This window comes from Eptesicus fuscus, chromosome 11, assembly GCF_027574615.1.
Source record: "Eptesicus fuscus isolate TK198812 chromosome 11, DD_ASM_mEF_20220401, whole genome shotgun sequence".
Classification (NCBI taxonomy): domain Eukaryota; kingdom Metazoa; phylum Chordata; class Mammalia; order Chiroptera; family Vespertilionidae; genus Eptesicus; species Eptesicus fuscus.
The window spans coordinates 20,466,209-20,481,935 of record NC_072483.1 but is presented as its reverse complement, the minus strand read 5'-3'; the positions used below and the strand labels follow the sequence as shown (position 1 = coordinate 20,481,935).

Below are 15,727 nucleotides of genomic sequence, written 5' to 3'. Positions count from 1 at the left end.
GGAGCGCCGCTCAGCCAGAAGCTGGGCTCATGGCTGGCAAGCACAGCGGCAGTGGTGGGAGCCTCTCCTGCCTCCATGGCAATGCTAAGGATGTCCGACTGATGGCTTAGGCCCACTAAGCCATCAGTTGAACACCCCCCTTGGGCTCCTGGACTTCAAGAGGGCGCAGGCTAGGCTGAGGGAACCCCCCCCCCCAAGTGCATGAATTTCATGCACTGGACCTCTAATCCTATATAAGAAAAGGCTAATATGCAAATAGACCAAACGGCGGAACAACCGAACAACTGAATAACCGGTCGCTATGATGTGCACTGACCACCCGGGGGCGCACACGGAACATGGTTGGTGTCAGCAGCAGGCGGCGGAGCACAAATAAATGGCGGGTGTCGGCTGCGGCAGGATGGTGGAGCAGGTGAGCAAGGGCGCCAGACCGAGGTGGGCGCTGGTTGCTACCATTGGGGCAAGCCTCTGCTGGTTACTGAATTCTTTGTTCCTGCGTGCCGTGGTCCCACCCAGCACTCACAACTGCTGCTGGCACTGGCCCCGCTCGCACCCACTGCTGGCGCCAGCCCCAATCGCTCCGTGCCATCAACAGGTGCGAGTGGGGCCGGTGTCGTCAGCACGTGGGATCTGTGGCGGCAGAAGCAGGGCTGCCAGCAGACAGGTGACTGGGGGCTGCGGTGGGAGGGGCTCAGTGGTGGTGCGGAGGATGGGCTGAGACCCGCCCCTGTGCCCACCACAGCCTATGGCCCACAGTTCCTTTCAAGGTGCACGAATCTGTGCACTGGGCCCCTAGTTCATATATAAAAGCAAACTAAATAAAAGGTAAAAAATTTTTTTTTCATTCCAGCTACTCCTTCAAATGATATAGTTGTGGGATGGAGACATGGATTACACTGGTGAGCAGACTGCATTGGTTAGCACTTACAAGACATTATGTACCAACACTGTTTATTCTTCAGCAACTCTATGAGATGGGGTGGTAATATTCTCATCTTAACCATGAGAAAATTATTAGATTGGCTAGATAGCTTACTTTACACTTTTAAGTAACCAGAAAGTAACTGAACACAAATTTATCTGGCTCCAAACTCTATACTCTTTCCACAGAATCATGTTAAACCTCCTGATATTATAGAGCTAAAATAGCCATTAACTATCTGGTGCCACTCTTAATTAACAAATGAGGACCAAGATGAAAAACAGGTTAGACTAGAAAAATAAACTGTCCATGCTTACACTTAGATAATTAGGAGAAAAAGATGTCCCAATATTCATTTCAGTGCTATTTCCAGTATTCTATTTTTTCCTTCTCTTCAAAAGGAAAAAAAAAAGATATATAATAAAATAAGATATATATAAAATAAGAATATCCACTACATTGAGGATGCTCAAGACTTCCTATTCTTGTTCCTGCAGAAAAGCTTGCAGAAAGAGAGAGAACAACCAAAATAAGATCTAGAGGATATAAAACAAGCGATCTACACCAATTACCAAATAAGTAAAGGATTCTTCCATGTAATTTTTTATTTTAACAAAATATTTGCATGTCAGAATTAATGTTCTATAAGCACATCATAGACACATCCATTGCTACAGAAATTATAAGAATTTCAAATAGGCAGAAAACATATAAAGAATCATGTCAAACAACCATCTTTTCACCATCCTTGTGTATCCATCCCCACCACTATCATCAAATCTTCTCCCCTACCACAAGTTATCTGTATCCTGAATTTGTTACACCAATGACATTATGTACCAACACTGTTTATTCTTCAGCAACTCTATGAGATGGGGTGGTAATAATCTCAATGAATTCTTTCACATTCTTATTATTTTTCTGTGAATCCTACACTATAGAGAAAGAAGTTCACAGATATGTTATAAAGTATATGCACATAGAAGTCAATAAAAATGGCAAAGTGGGTAATTCTAAAACTCCATCCTTTCACAAAAGCAATGAATAAGCTGACAGTAACTATCAGAATCAGTTTTTTGGAACTCTGGAATCAAATCAACACTTACAATCTGGGTATTGCTTAATGAAGAATGCAGCTGCAGATTTTTAGGGGAAAACTGGTATTTTAACATACTCACTTACCATGCTCCCCTCCCCAATTCGGCAGCAGTCATGAAGACATCGGCCTGGTGCCGATTGCTGGTACCAGAGGGAACTACATACATATTAGACCTATTCGAAAAGAACGGTGTGGTTGTGAGCTTTTTCTAGTCTGGTAAGTCCCTAAAGATTCAGTTCAAGGTCTTAGCTTTGTTTCACCTTCCCTGGAGCTTCCCCAGGGGCAAAGCACTTCTGGACAGCAGTATTTGTCAAAAGCATTTAAAGGCAAATGTATTAGGATAAGGAGTAAGAGTTGGGACTAGCAATAGCCAAACAGGAAAGCCTGGGAAGAAAGAAGCTGAGAAATATATTTGGGGAAAAGGGGATTTGAAAAGTTCCCATACTAGAAAAACTAGAAGGCTATGTGCATACCTGGGACCCATCACATGCTTGAAAAATATGTGAGAAGACCCTAAACTATCAACTTGGCTGACCATTAAAATACCAAGCAAACAGAAAGTGAAGACTAATGGGCAAAACTGTAACTGGCCTAAGAGTTGAAGGAGTTTCCCCAAATAGAACCAATCTCTACAAATACAAACAGCAGAAAAAGAGCAAGTGGTGATCATCAGGTTAATAATTTTAAAAACAGCATTTGGGCTACCTGAGAAAAGTAGGGCCCTCCTCTCCCCTCCCCCAAACATGGCAGCTGTGGCTTTTACCATCATACCAAAGCCCAAGAACTGTCCTCTAAAGGAACTGGGCCATCTGTCTTTATTAATTCTGGAGTAGGCAAATATTTCTTAAGCAATACATACAGTGAGTACCCAAGTCCTCAGAAATTAAACAATAGCTTACTAAATAATCTTGGGTAAAAAATGAAATCACATGGGAACCAGAAAATATTTTGAACTTAATTATATTAACGATAAGAAATTTCCCAACTTGTAAAACATAAAATTTTATTTTATAATAAGCTACTGCATAGCCAATATTGCAGAAACTTAGCTGTTCTGTAAGGAAAGAGCTATCTAAAATGTATAACTAACCTTTTTCTGAATAGAAGCAATATAATAAGACCAAGAGTAGATATGTTTTAAAGACTTTCTATATGCCAGGCTTAAGTATAATTTGATTCCCAAAATAACTCTATGAAGGTTATAAGTGCTTCTGTCAATACTATAGATGCGTGAACCAGAGTACAAAAGGCTATGTAACCTGCCCAAGATTATAACACTAAAATATGGCAATGCCTGCCGGGATTTCAGCCTAAGCTTACACTAAAGACATGTATGTTATTAAAGATACCCTTTCCAGCACGTTAGTAACCCCCCTGGCCAAAAACACACACAAAACACCTCATTTAAAAAAATTTATAACAAGGGGGATTATTCACTTTTCTAAACTCATGACACAAACATATATATATATATATATATATATATATATATATATATACACACACACACACACACACATATACACACACATATATATGTGTATGTGTGTGTGTGTGTATATATATATATATATATATATATATATATATATATATACTAGAGGCCCGGTGCATGAAATTCATGCACAAAGGGGGGTTGTCCCTCAGCCCAGCCTGTACCCTCTCCAATCTGGGACCCCTCAAGGGATGTCCGACAGCCTGTTTAGGCCCGATCCCAAACAGGCAGTCGGACATCCCTCTCACAATCCAGGACTGCTGGCTCCCAACTGCTTGCCTGCCTGCCTTCCTGATTGCCCCTAACCGCTTCTGCCTGCCAGCCTGATCACCCCCTAACCACTCTGCTGCCAGCCTGTTTGCCCCCAACTTCCCTCCTCTGCCAGCCTGGTTACCCCTAACTGCCCTCTCCTGCAGGGTTGATCACCTCCAACTGCCCTCCCTTGCAGGCCGGGTGCCTCCCAACTGCCCTCTCCTGCTGGCCATCTTGTGGTGGCCATCTTGCGTCCACATGGGGGCAGGATCTTTGACCACATGAGGGCAGCTATATTGTGTGTTGCAGTGATGATCAATCTGCATAGTACTCTTTTATTAGATAGGATAGAGGCCTGGTACAGGGGTGGGGGCCAGATGGTTTGCCCTGAAGGGCGTCCCGGATCAGGTGGGGGTTCCCTTAGGGTGTGGGGCGGCCTGAGCGAGGGGCCTGTGGTGGTTTGCAGGCGGGCCACGGCCCCTGGTGACCCAAGCAGAGGCCCTGGTATCTGGAATTTATTTTCCTTCTACAATTGAAACTTTCTAGCCTGGAGCGGAGCCAAGCCTGGGGCTCCCTCTGAGGCCGGTAGCCATTTGTGTTGGGGTTATAATTGAAACTTTGTTGCCTTAAGCGGGTAGGCCCGGCCAGGGTGTGCAGAAAGCTTTGCTTCCCCTGTTGTCGGCGGCAACCCTGGCCTGCTCTCTCAAGCTCCATTCTGCCGCCATTTGTTTGAATTTGTTTACCTTCTATAATTGAAACTTTGTAGCTTGAGTGGAGGCTTAGGCCTGGCAATGGCAGGCAGAAAGCTTGGCTTCCTCTGTTACCTAGGAAACCTTGCTCTCTGTGGCTGTAGCCATCTTGGTTTGGGTTAATTTGCATACTTGCTCTGATTGGATGGTGGGCGTGGCTTGTGGGTGTGTCGGATGTGTGGTCAATTTGCATATTTGTCTATTATTAGATAGGATATATATAAAAACTGGATCAGATATTGTACCCAAGATGGAACTTTAAAAACGGTCCATTGCTCAAGGCAGTGAAGTGAGAACACTTATCTGTTTCTTTTATTTCCCAACAGAACAATGAGATGACAACGAACATTTACAAAAGAATGAAGGTGCCCAGCCAGCATGGCTTAGTGGTTGAGCAACGATCTATGAACCAGGTCATAGTTCAATTCTGTCAGGGCACATGCCAGGGTTTCGGGCTTGATCCTCAGTGTGGGGCGTGCAGGAGGCAGCCAATCAATGATTCTCTCTCATCCTCCTCCCTTCCTCTCTGAAATCAGTAAAATTATATTTTTAAAAAAGAATGAAGGCATAAAAGGGTTGGAATATAAGAAAGAATGATATTGGTGATCAGAAAGTGAGAAATTCAAGGCAGATATATGGAAACAAATTAGCAGAGAAATTAAGAAAAAAAATCACAATCCAAGATACTATAGGTATGTATCCACAGTTTTTTCACGGAGGCCCAAAGAAGAACCACCTCTTCATCAAATATAAACAGCAGAAAAAGGGCAAGTGGTGATCATCAGGTTAATAATTTTAGAAACAGCATCTGGGCTATCTGTGAAAAGTAGGGGCCTTTCCCTTTCCCCAGGCTGGCAGTTGTGGTTTTTACCATCATACCAAAGCCCAAGAATTGTCCTCTAAGGAACTGGGCCATCTGTCTGGGTACATTCCTTATAAAAGTGTCAGTGCCTGAGAGACAAACAGGATTGTGAAAGTGTCAGTGCCTGAGAGACAAATAGGATTTAGACGGGACTATCTCTGAATATCATAACATATAGGGATAAGATGGTGAGAAGAGATCATTCCTAACAGAAATTATATATTAAATCTACACAAAATAAAGCCCTCTTTACTTTGACATGTGTGGAGGTTCCCAACCTACAGTGAAAGAGCACTACATTGAAACACTGCCCACTTCACTGAATGCATCCATAGCCCCTTCCCTTTTAGGGGAGAGGCCTGCCCCAGGTCTACTTAACTTTAGAGAAAACCAAGCCAGCCAGATACCATTAGTTATTAACTTAATTCTTCATCTCAAAATATTAATGGAAAACCAAAGGCAACAGATATTTGGGAAAAGAGCCAAATAAAATAAAATAAAATAAACTAATTCAAGTAACCCTGGTAGAAATAAGAGACAATTAAGGGTCAAAATGGTATACTTAAAGTATATTTGAATAAAACAAGAACAAGATGCTTTAAAAAAAAGGTCAAAAAACAAGAAAGGATTCTTGTTAATTCTCATTACGTATTAATAACTTATATACAAAGTCCAAATAAAACAAATAAAAGCCTATCTGAATCTATATTAACAGCCATACCTACTTAAAATATATAAAGCAAATATTTCACATTTTTAAAGGAGGCTATTTACAGAAATCTTATAAGGACAGTATAGGGATTTTTGAAAAGTCAGCTTTAGTTGGTATGACAGTTTATAACTATGGTTAATAAATCTCACGAGATAAGATTTTAAGTTATAGTAATGTATAAACTGTGGTGAATTAAAAAGGGGAGAGACTATAGCAGTCAGATTACTGTGGACAAGTTTCAAGACCTCTCTGGTTCTTTCTTTCTTTTTAACCATTCATTCATTCATTCATTCATTCAGTTATTTTCTTTCTTTCTCTCTTATTCACTGACCCATCTGAAATATTTTGGGGGAACCTAGACTGAGGCAGGACTTGTGAAAACAAAGAAGGACAACAGAAAGGCAACACCTTATCTCATAATTTGAACTAGATCTCAGAGGTCCTGTGGATAAAATCCTTTGGAATAAAAGGCTAATATGCAAATAGACCCAACGGCAGAACAACCGAACAACTGGTCGCTCTGACGTGTGCTGACCACTGAGGGCGAGTGCAGAACATGGCAGGCATCCGCAGCAGACAGCAGAGCATGGAAAATGGCGGACATTGGCTGTGGCAGGATGGTGGAGCAGATGAGTGAGGGCACCAGACCAAGGAGTGGCGCCGGTCGCTGTCATCAGGGCGAGCATCTGGTGGTTACTGAAAATTCTTTGCTCCCACAAGCTCCCACCTGCTGCCGGCACCAGAGCCGCCACTCATACGCAGTGCTGGCACTGGCCCCAATTGCTTCTCGCAGTCAGCAGGTGTGAGCGGGGCTGGTGCTGTCAGCGTATGGGAGCGGCAGCAGCAGGAGCGGGGCTGCTAGCAGTCAGGGGGCGGGGTGCAGTAGTAGGAGGGGCCAAGTGGGGGCACAGAGGATGGGCCAAAACCCGCCCCTGTGCCCACCGCAGCCCGTGGTTCCTTTCAAGGTGCACAAATTCGTGCACTGGGCCCCTAGTCGTCTATAACTTCAAATGTGCTTAAGAGAATAAACAATAGCAAAAGCTTGATACCTTTTCTGGTAAAAATTTCAAATAGCTGAAACCAGCCCCTCATCAAGCTCTAATCCTATATAATAAAAGGCTAATATGCAAACTGTCCCCTGAACCGGGAGTTTGAATGGGAGTTCGACCAGGGAACAGGGCCAGCTAGCCAACTGCCCATGGCCCCTCCCCCTGGCCAGCCCCACTGCAGATCGGCCCCCTCACCCCGATCGGGGGCAAGGCCAGCCCACCAACTGCCCGTGGCCCTGCCCCCGGCCAGCCCCACCCCTGATCACCCCCCATACCCCGATCAGGGGCAGGGCCAGCTGGCCAACCTCCCGCATCCCCTCCCCCCCGTTTACCCAGCTGGGTCCGATAGGCCCCAATCGGGGCGGGCCGGCCAGACCCCATCCATGCACCTCTAGTTTATAAATAAGGTAACACCCTTATCCAAATCAGAGAAGTAAGTTATCTCAACTAACAAATCATAATTTAATCTTATCCCTTCTTTAAACACCAACACTGTATTGGAATCTGCCCATCTTTTTTTAAAAAAAATTATTCAACTATAGTTCACATTCAATACTAGTGGCCAGGTGCACAAAATTCATGCACATTAAAAGGGAATTAATTAGAGGAAATATTTTAATATTGCTATTTACCCTTTCTCTATAATAGATGTGTCAGAGATGAAAGAAAATTAGTAAAATGTATATGAAAATCTTCCTCCTGTCAGAGTCTGGGGCGCGCCACGGGAACCAGAGTCAAGTCCCCACCCACCCACATGTGCCTTGAAATCGTGTGAGACCCAGACCCAGCCGGCCCCAGCCCCATTGGGCTAGATCCAGACCCAGCTGTCCCCCCGCCCCCATCAAGCCCCTCCGGGTGGGGGGGCACAGCCTCAGGTCACCTGGCCCGGCACCGGGGCAGGGGCAGCCTGAGGTCCCATGACCCGGGCCTGGGTGCATGGCCTGAGGTCACCAGTCAAGTCCCACCAGGCAGGGGGCGCAGCCTCAGGTCCCTTGCCCTGGCCCAGTGCCACACAGACTCAGGTCCCTGCTGATTGCTCATTAAGGCTCGTTATGGGAACTCAGCCTCCGCTGTGGGCGCAGCAGCCATCTTGTGTTACGGATCCCCACCTCTGTTGTGGGCGCAGCCATTTGTTACGGCGTGACGGTCAATTTGCATATTCCCTCTTTATTAGATAGGATTACATTAATTTCAGGTGAACAACATTGGTTAGACAAAGTCATGTACCCACCTGACACCACATATAGTTATTACAATACTAGAGGTCCCGTGCACGAAATTCGTGCACAGGGGAGGGGATGTCCCTCAGCCCAGCCTGCACCCTCTCCAATCTGGGACATCCCTCTCACAATCCAGGATTGCTGGCTCCCAACTGCTCGCCTGCCTGCCTGCCTTCCTGATTGCCCCTAACCGCTTCTGCCTGCCAGCCTGTTTGATGCCTAACTGCCCTCCCCTGCCAGCCTGTTCACCCCTAACTGCCCTCCCCTGCAGGCCTGGTCACCCCTAACTGCCCTCCCCTGCAGGCCTGGTCACCCCCAACTTCCCTTCCCTGCAGGCCCGGTCACCCCCAACTTCCCTCCCGTGCCAGCCTGGTCACCCCTAACTGCCCTCCCCTGAAGGCTTGATCGCCCCCAACTGCCCTCCCTTGTAGGCCTGGTCCCTCCCAATTGCCCTCCCCTGCTGGCCTGATCGCCCACAACTGCCCTCCCTTGCAGACCTGGTCCCTCCCAACTGCCCTCCCCTGCTGGCCATCTTGTGTCCACACGGGGGCAGTCATCTTTGGCCACATGGGGGCAGCCATCTTGTATGTTGGAGTGACAGTCAATTTGCATATTACTCTTTTATTAGATAGGATTGTTGACCATATTCCCTACGCTAATACTATACATCCCCGTGACGATTTTGTAACTGCCAATTTGTACTTAGTATAATCCCTTCACCTTTTTCATCCAGTCCCCTAACCTCTCCTCCCATCTGGCAACTGTAAGTTTGTTCTCTGTATCTGAGTTTGTTTCTCTTCTGTTTTTTCTTTTATTTTGTTTTTTAGATTCCACATAAAAGTGAAATCATATGGTATTTTTCTTTCTCTGACTTATTTCACCAGCATAATACCCTCTAGGTCCATCCATTTTGTCACAAATAGTTTAGGTTTCATTTCTTTTTATGGCCCAGTAATATTCCATTGTAAATATGTACCAGTTCTTCATCAATTCATCTTTTAACTAAAACATTTAATCCATTTACATTTAAGTGATTACTGCCGTAGCCATTTTGTTTCTGTGGATAGAGCATTGGTCCCCAGAGGGTTCCCAGGTTCGGTTCTGGTCAAGGGCACATTCCTTGGTTGCAGGCTCTGGGGCATGTGCAGGAAGCAACCAATCTCTCTCTCTCACACACACACACACACACACACACACACACACACACATTGATGTTTCTCTTATCTGTCTCTCCCCCTCCCCTTCCAGTCTCTCTAAAAAAATCAATGGAAAAATACCCTTGGGTGAGGATTAACAACAAAGAAGTTATTATTGATAGTTATATAACAATTGCCATTTTATCGTTTTCTAATTATTTTTGTAATTCTCTGTTCCTTTTCTTATCTCTTCCTCTCTCTCTTCTCTTGTATGGTGATAACATTTTGTAGTGTTGTGTTTGGATTCTTCTCTGGCTTTCTTGTATAGCTCTTGTAGACTTTTGGTTTGTGGTTACCAGGCGCTTCATATACAAAAAGCTATGTTTATAGCAGTCTATATTAAGTTGACAATCGCTTAAGTTCCAACCCTAAAATCGCTACCATTTTTATTCACCCCTTCCACATTTGTTTTTGTCATTACTTTTTACTTCTTCTGTGTGTTTGTGTATAACCCTTAATTTATTGTTGTAATTACACATGATCTTCTTAATTTTGCCTTTTCACCTCTTTGTGTGTTAGTTGACTGCCTTTGTCAGTAAACTTTTTCTTCTCTTAAAGAAGTCTCTTTAACATTTCTAGTAATACTGGTTTTTGTTTTGTCTTTTTAAAAAATATATTTTTTTTATTTCAGAGAGGGAGGGAGAGGGAGAAAGAGAGAAACATCAATGATGAGAATCATTTATCTGCTCCCTCCTGCATGCCCCCCACTGGGAGTGAGCCCGCAACCTGGGCATATGCCCTTGACCAGAATCATCTCAGGACTCTTCAGTCTGCAGGCCAACACCCTATCTACTGAGCCAAACCAGCTAGGGCTAGAAATACTGTTTTGATGGTGATGAACTCCTTCAGCTTTTTCCTGCCTGGGAAGCTCTTTCTCTCTCCTGCGATTCTAAATGACAGCTTGATTCTAAATGACAGGGTAATCTTGGTTGTAGGTCCTTGCTTTTCATCAAAATTTGAATATTTTGTGCCAATTCCTTTGGCCTACAAAGTTTCTGTAGAGAAATGAGTTAACAGTCTTATGAGAGCACCTATAAGTTATTAGGTAATTAACTACTTTTCTCTTGCTGCTTTTTAAGATTGTCTTTAACCTTTGGCATTTTAATTGTAATGTCTGGGCCTCTTTGGGTTCATCTTGTTTGGAACTCTGCACTTTCACTTCCTCCCTTTATGTCCCAGGCACTTTTCCAGCTGCTCTCTCTTCACTGTAGCTTAGGGTGTTTCTGAGCAAGTGAGTCTATGCACAGAGGGCTGTCCTTTAAGAGGATGCCTGCTTCTGCAGCCCTCTGTCTCACCCAGACTGAGTTCCTGCTAATTTTCAGAGACATTTATTATGAGGACTCCTCTTTCCAGCAATGCTGCTCCAGACTAGGGAGCCTGGGGTGGGACTGAACCACTTGCTCCTTAGAGAGGATCTCCATAGCCAAAATATCCCTCCTGATTCTATTTTTTAAAAAAATATTTTTATTGATTTCAGAGAAGAGAGAGATAGAAACATCAATGATGAGAAAGAATCATTGATGGGCTGCCTCCTGCACACCTCCCACTGGGGATTGAGCCCATAACCCAGGCATGTGCCCTGACCAGGAATCAAACCCTGATCCTGGTTCATAGATCAATGCTAATAAACCACTGAGCCATGCTGGCTGGGCCCTCCCAATTCTTAACCACCACAGGTGAGTGTGGGTTAAGCTGCCCATCTGTGTCTCTGCCCCTTTTACCCATCTCAATATAGCCTCATCTCTATATACTTAGAATAAGACTTCTGTTCAGCTAGTCTTCAGTTAGTTTTCAAGGGTGGTTGTTCTGTAATTCAGTTTTAATTTTAATATGATCATGGGAGGAGCCAATTCAGCATTGACCTACTCTGCCATCTTGAGGAGAACTTGAATCTGTCCATCTTAAATGTCATCCTTTTCATAAAACTTTTAGTAACCAACCTATGTTCCCCCATACCATTTTCCATAGTAAAATCACTGAATTATTCCCTAGCTACCTAAGCACTTTTATCATAAATGCCTCTCACATAGAATTAATCAAATTCATTGTAGTTATTCTATCTAATAATAGAGTAACATGTAAATTACCATCACTCCGCTACGCCCACGATTGGGCGGTGGGAGGCTGGGGGGCGGGACTCAGAGTGGCCTATCCGGCCATTGAGAGGCACGGATCCGCGGCCACTGAGGGGGGCTACCCTGCTGTTGAGAGGTGCAGGGGGCGGGACTCCCGCCCCCTGTGCCTCTCAACGGCCAGATCCGGGGCCGCTGAGGGGGTCCCGCCCCTGCGCCTCTCAACAGCAGGGTAGCCCCCCTCAGCGGCCACGGACCATCAAAAGTGGGGGAGCAAGCTCTGGCCTCAGTCAGCGAGCCACGGAAACCCGGCAGAGGATGGAGAGCAGCGAGGAGGAAGACATGGAGAAGCACCGCATCCACCTACGCCCCGTCACTCTGCGCACACGCTGCACCTCCTGCCCTGTGAAGTCCAGGTTAACCGGCCCGCCCCTGTGGGGTGCTTTTTCACCCCGGCCATCCGTCAGGTCCCGATGGACTCGAAGTGTCGTTTAGGGGCCGCAGTCTGAGGGGCGAGGAGGTGGAGGTGCCGCCTGGCCTGCTGGGATACGTGATGGTGACGGAAGAAGTCGGTGGGGAAGCAGGACTTTTCAGCGGGATCCGACAAGGACGAGCAGGAGCTGGTGGAACCCCAGGAGGCGCTGGAGCGGGACTTCGACCACTTTATTCATGCCTCCGCCAGTTTCAGCCGCTTCACCCTGTGGGGCCTGGAGAGCATCCCTGGCCCGGATGCCAAAGTGCGTGCGGCCCTGACCTGGCCCAGCCTCGCCGAAGCGATCCATAAACAGGTGCCGCAGGACTGAGAACCAGCGCTTGAAACTGGAAGCCACCGATCCCTTCACCAGCTCTCCACTTTGGATCCACTGAGTCCACCACCCCAATAAATGAGCTCTTTCACAGCAAAAACAAAAACAAAACAAAACAAAACAAAAAAAACAAAAGTGGGGGACCTGGGTGCCTGTCTGCTCCGGCACCAGGCCTTTTAGAAGCCTCCGCCGAGCCGGAGGCTTCTGAAAGGCCTGGTGCACCAGCGGACAGGCACCCAGCTCCACCGCGAAAAGCGAAAGCGTGTAGGGGACCCTACACGTGCATGATTCAATCATGCACTGGGCCTCTAGTTAGTATAATAATCTGTAAATCTTACTTCATACTTTAGAACTTTACTCTTATACATATTATCTCACTTGATCCTCTAAATTACCCTATAAAGTAAGTTGTTACTTCTATTTTACAGATAGAGAAACTGAAACACTGAAGCAATGTGCTCTAAGGTCACAGAAGTTAAAAAACAAGCAAACAGACAAAAAAACACCAGCAAGGATTCATATACTGAACCCAGGATTTAACTGAAAATTCTATTATTTTTCTGGAGAAAAAGGAGCCCTTGTGCACTGTTGGTAGGAATGCAAATTGGTATAGTCACTATGAAAAACATTAAGAATGTTCCTCAAAAAATTAAAAATGAAACTGCCTATGACCCAGCATTCCACTTCTGGGTATATATTCGAAGAAACTGAAAACACTAATTCCAAAAGACATATGCACCCCTATGTTCAATGCAGCATTATTTACAACTAGAGGCCCAGTGCACAGATTAGTGCACCGGTGGGGTCCCTTGGCCTGGCGTGCAACCTCTTGCAATCCGGGACCCCTTGGGAGATGTCAGACTGCCGGTTTCAGCCCGAACCCCACAGGCCAGGCCAAGGGACCCCACCAATGCACAAATCCGTGCACCGGGCTGGTTTTGGCCCGATCACCACAGGCCAGGCCGAAACTGGCTCTCTGACATCCCCTGAGGAGTCCCAGATTGCGAGAGGGTGCAGGCCAGGCCAAGGGACCCCTCCGGTGCATGAATCTGTGCACCAGGCCTCTAGTATGCACATTGAGATCTTTAGTTAATCTCTTCCCACCCTCCCCGCTTCCCTCTGAGATTCATCATTCTGTTCCATGTTTCCATGCCTGTGTGTTGAGCGTCTGCCCCCTGGTGGTCAGTGCGCGTCATAGCTACCAGTCGAATGGTCCAACAGTTGTTTAGTCTGTTATATAGATAGCCAAGATATGAAAGCAACACCAGTGCCCATTAATAGACGAGTGGATAAAACTTTGTGGCATATATATACAATAGAATAGTATTCAGCCATAAAAAAAGAAACAAAACAAACAAGAAATCTTGCCTTGCCCAGGTGGCTCAGTTGGTTGGAGCATTGTCCTGTACACTAAAAGGCTGTGGGTTTGATTCCCTATTAGGACACATGCCTAGGTTTTGGGTTCAGTCCTGGTCAGGGAATGTACAGGAGGCAACCAATCTATATTTCTCTCTCTCTCTAATCAATAAATATATCCTTGGATGATGATTAAGAAAAAAGAATGAAATCTTACTATCTGTGACAACATGAATGGACCCAGAGGGCATTGTGCTAAGGTGGAATAAGTCAAAAAGAGAAAGATAAATGCCATTTATATGTGAAATCTGAAGAACAAAACGGAAACAGACTTATAGATACAGAGAACAAACTGAAGGCTGTCAGAGGAGTTTGAGGAATAGGTGAAAAAAGTGAAGGGATTAAAAAGTATAAATTGGTAGTTACAGAATAGTCACAGGGATTTAAAGTTCAACACAGGGAATATAGTCAATAATATTTTAATAACTATGTATGCTGCCACATGAATACTTGAATTATTGAGGGGATCACTTTGTAAATTACATAATTGTCTAACCACTATACTGTATACCTGAATTTAATAAACCATATTGAATGTCAAAAGAAAATACTATTAGTTTTCCAATTCATCAAATCTCTTGAGATTATTATATTTTCGTCTTTTTTTTAAAAAAATCTTCATTGATTTCAGAGAGGAAGGGAAAGGGAGAGATAGAAACACCAATGATGAGAAACAATCATTGACTGGCTGACTCCTGCATACCCCACACTGGGGATTGAGCCCACAACCCGGGCATGTGCCCTGACTGGGAATCAAACCCTGACCTAGTGGTTCACAGGTCGAAGCTCAACCACTGAGCAACACCAGCTGGGTTATTTTCATCTTTATGTAACCACTGCCTAGTACAGAACTTGGCAGATAGTAAGCAAAGACATACTGACTGGGTTTGAAGTCAACAGCTGAAAAAATATTACGTATTTACTACATAGTAAATGTATTGCCTTCTAAAAATCAAAGTACCAAGTATAATTTAGTATTACAAAATGATCCAGAAAAAATCATCAGATTAAGAATTTCGTTTCTAATATTACACGTAGGTTCAAATCCTGAAGCTGTGTGAGCTCTCTGGGACTTAGTTTTCTTATTTGTAAAATGAGAATAATAAAGGGAATTATCCCAAATAACTGATATATTAAATGGGAATGTATGGAAGACATTAGTGTCTTCCAATCATAGTGTCTGGTACATAGAAAGCACTCAATAAACTGTTTTAATATGTATGAGTATTAAAATAAAATTCAAAGATAAAACTAGTTTACAATGCAGTAATAATCTCAATGAACTATGAAGGAAAACGAAGTTAAATCTGCCTAAATATGTCTTTTGAGGTTTTACTTTTTCAACCTTGAAAACTTGGCTTTGCATCAGTTATTACACATCAGCTACTAGCTCTGTTGCTCACAGATTGCTTATCTCTAACAGATTCCATCTCCTTTTTCATGCAAATAATGTAGAGGTGTAGTTGGAAAAAGACAGACTGATGTCCAAAATGTCTCTTAGGACTTGTATAACCTTCAAGGGAACTTTCTGGAATAATGGAAATGATCTATATCTTGATTGAGCTGTTGTTACACAGGTGAATACATCTATTAAAACTATTGAAATGTAAGTTTTGTGTATAAAACAATGCAAAGTTATTTTATTTTTTAGGTTTTATAACTCTTGAACAAGTTAATTTCCTTTCCTGGCCCTTAACTTTCTCATCCTTAAAAAGGGAATAATTGCTTACTCAAAAAGATTATAGTGAGGCATTTGTTCTCTCTCCCTCCCCCTCTCTCTGGAGTAGGCCCATGCCTCTCCCCACTTCCTTCTTTCCTCAGCATTTTCTCTCTCTCTTTGAAGCACGCCCCAGCCTTTCCCAATCTTCTTTCTCTAG

The 15,727-nt window shown here is 44.4% G+C and overlaps 1 protein-coding gene and 1 pseudogene across 2 annotated transcripts in view; one reads left to right on the top strand and one right to left on the bottom strand.

Annotated features, from left to right (window-relative positions):
* Positions 1-15,727, bottom strand: part of SPOPL (speckle type BTB/POZ protein like) — a 64,289-nt gene that overhangs the window by 28,354 nt on the left and 20,208 nt on the right. The gene's annotated exons all lie outside the window — the stretch shown is intronic.
* LOC103288615 (ribonuclease H2 subunit C-like) lies at positions 11,947-12,531 on the top strand (annotated as a pseudogene).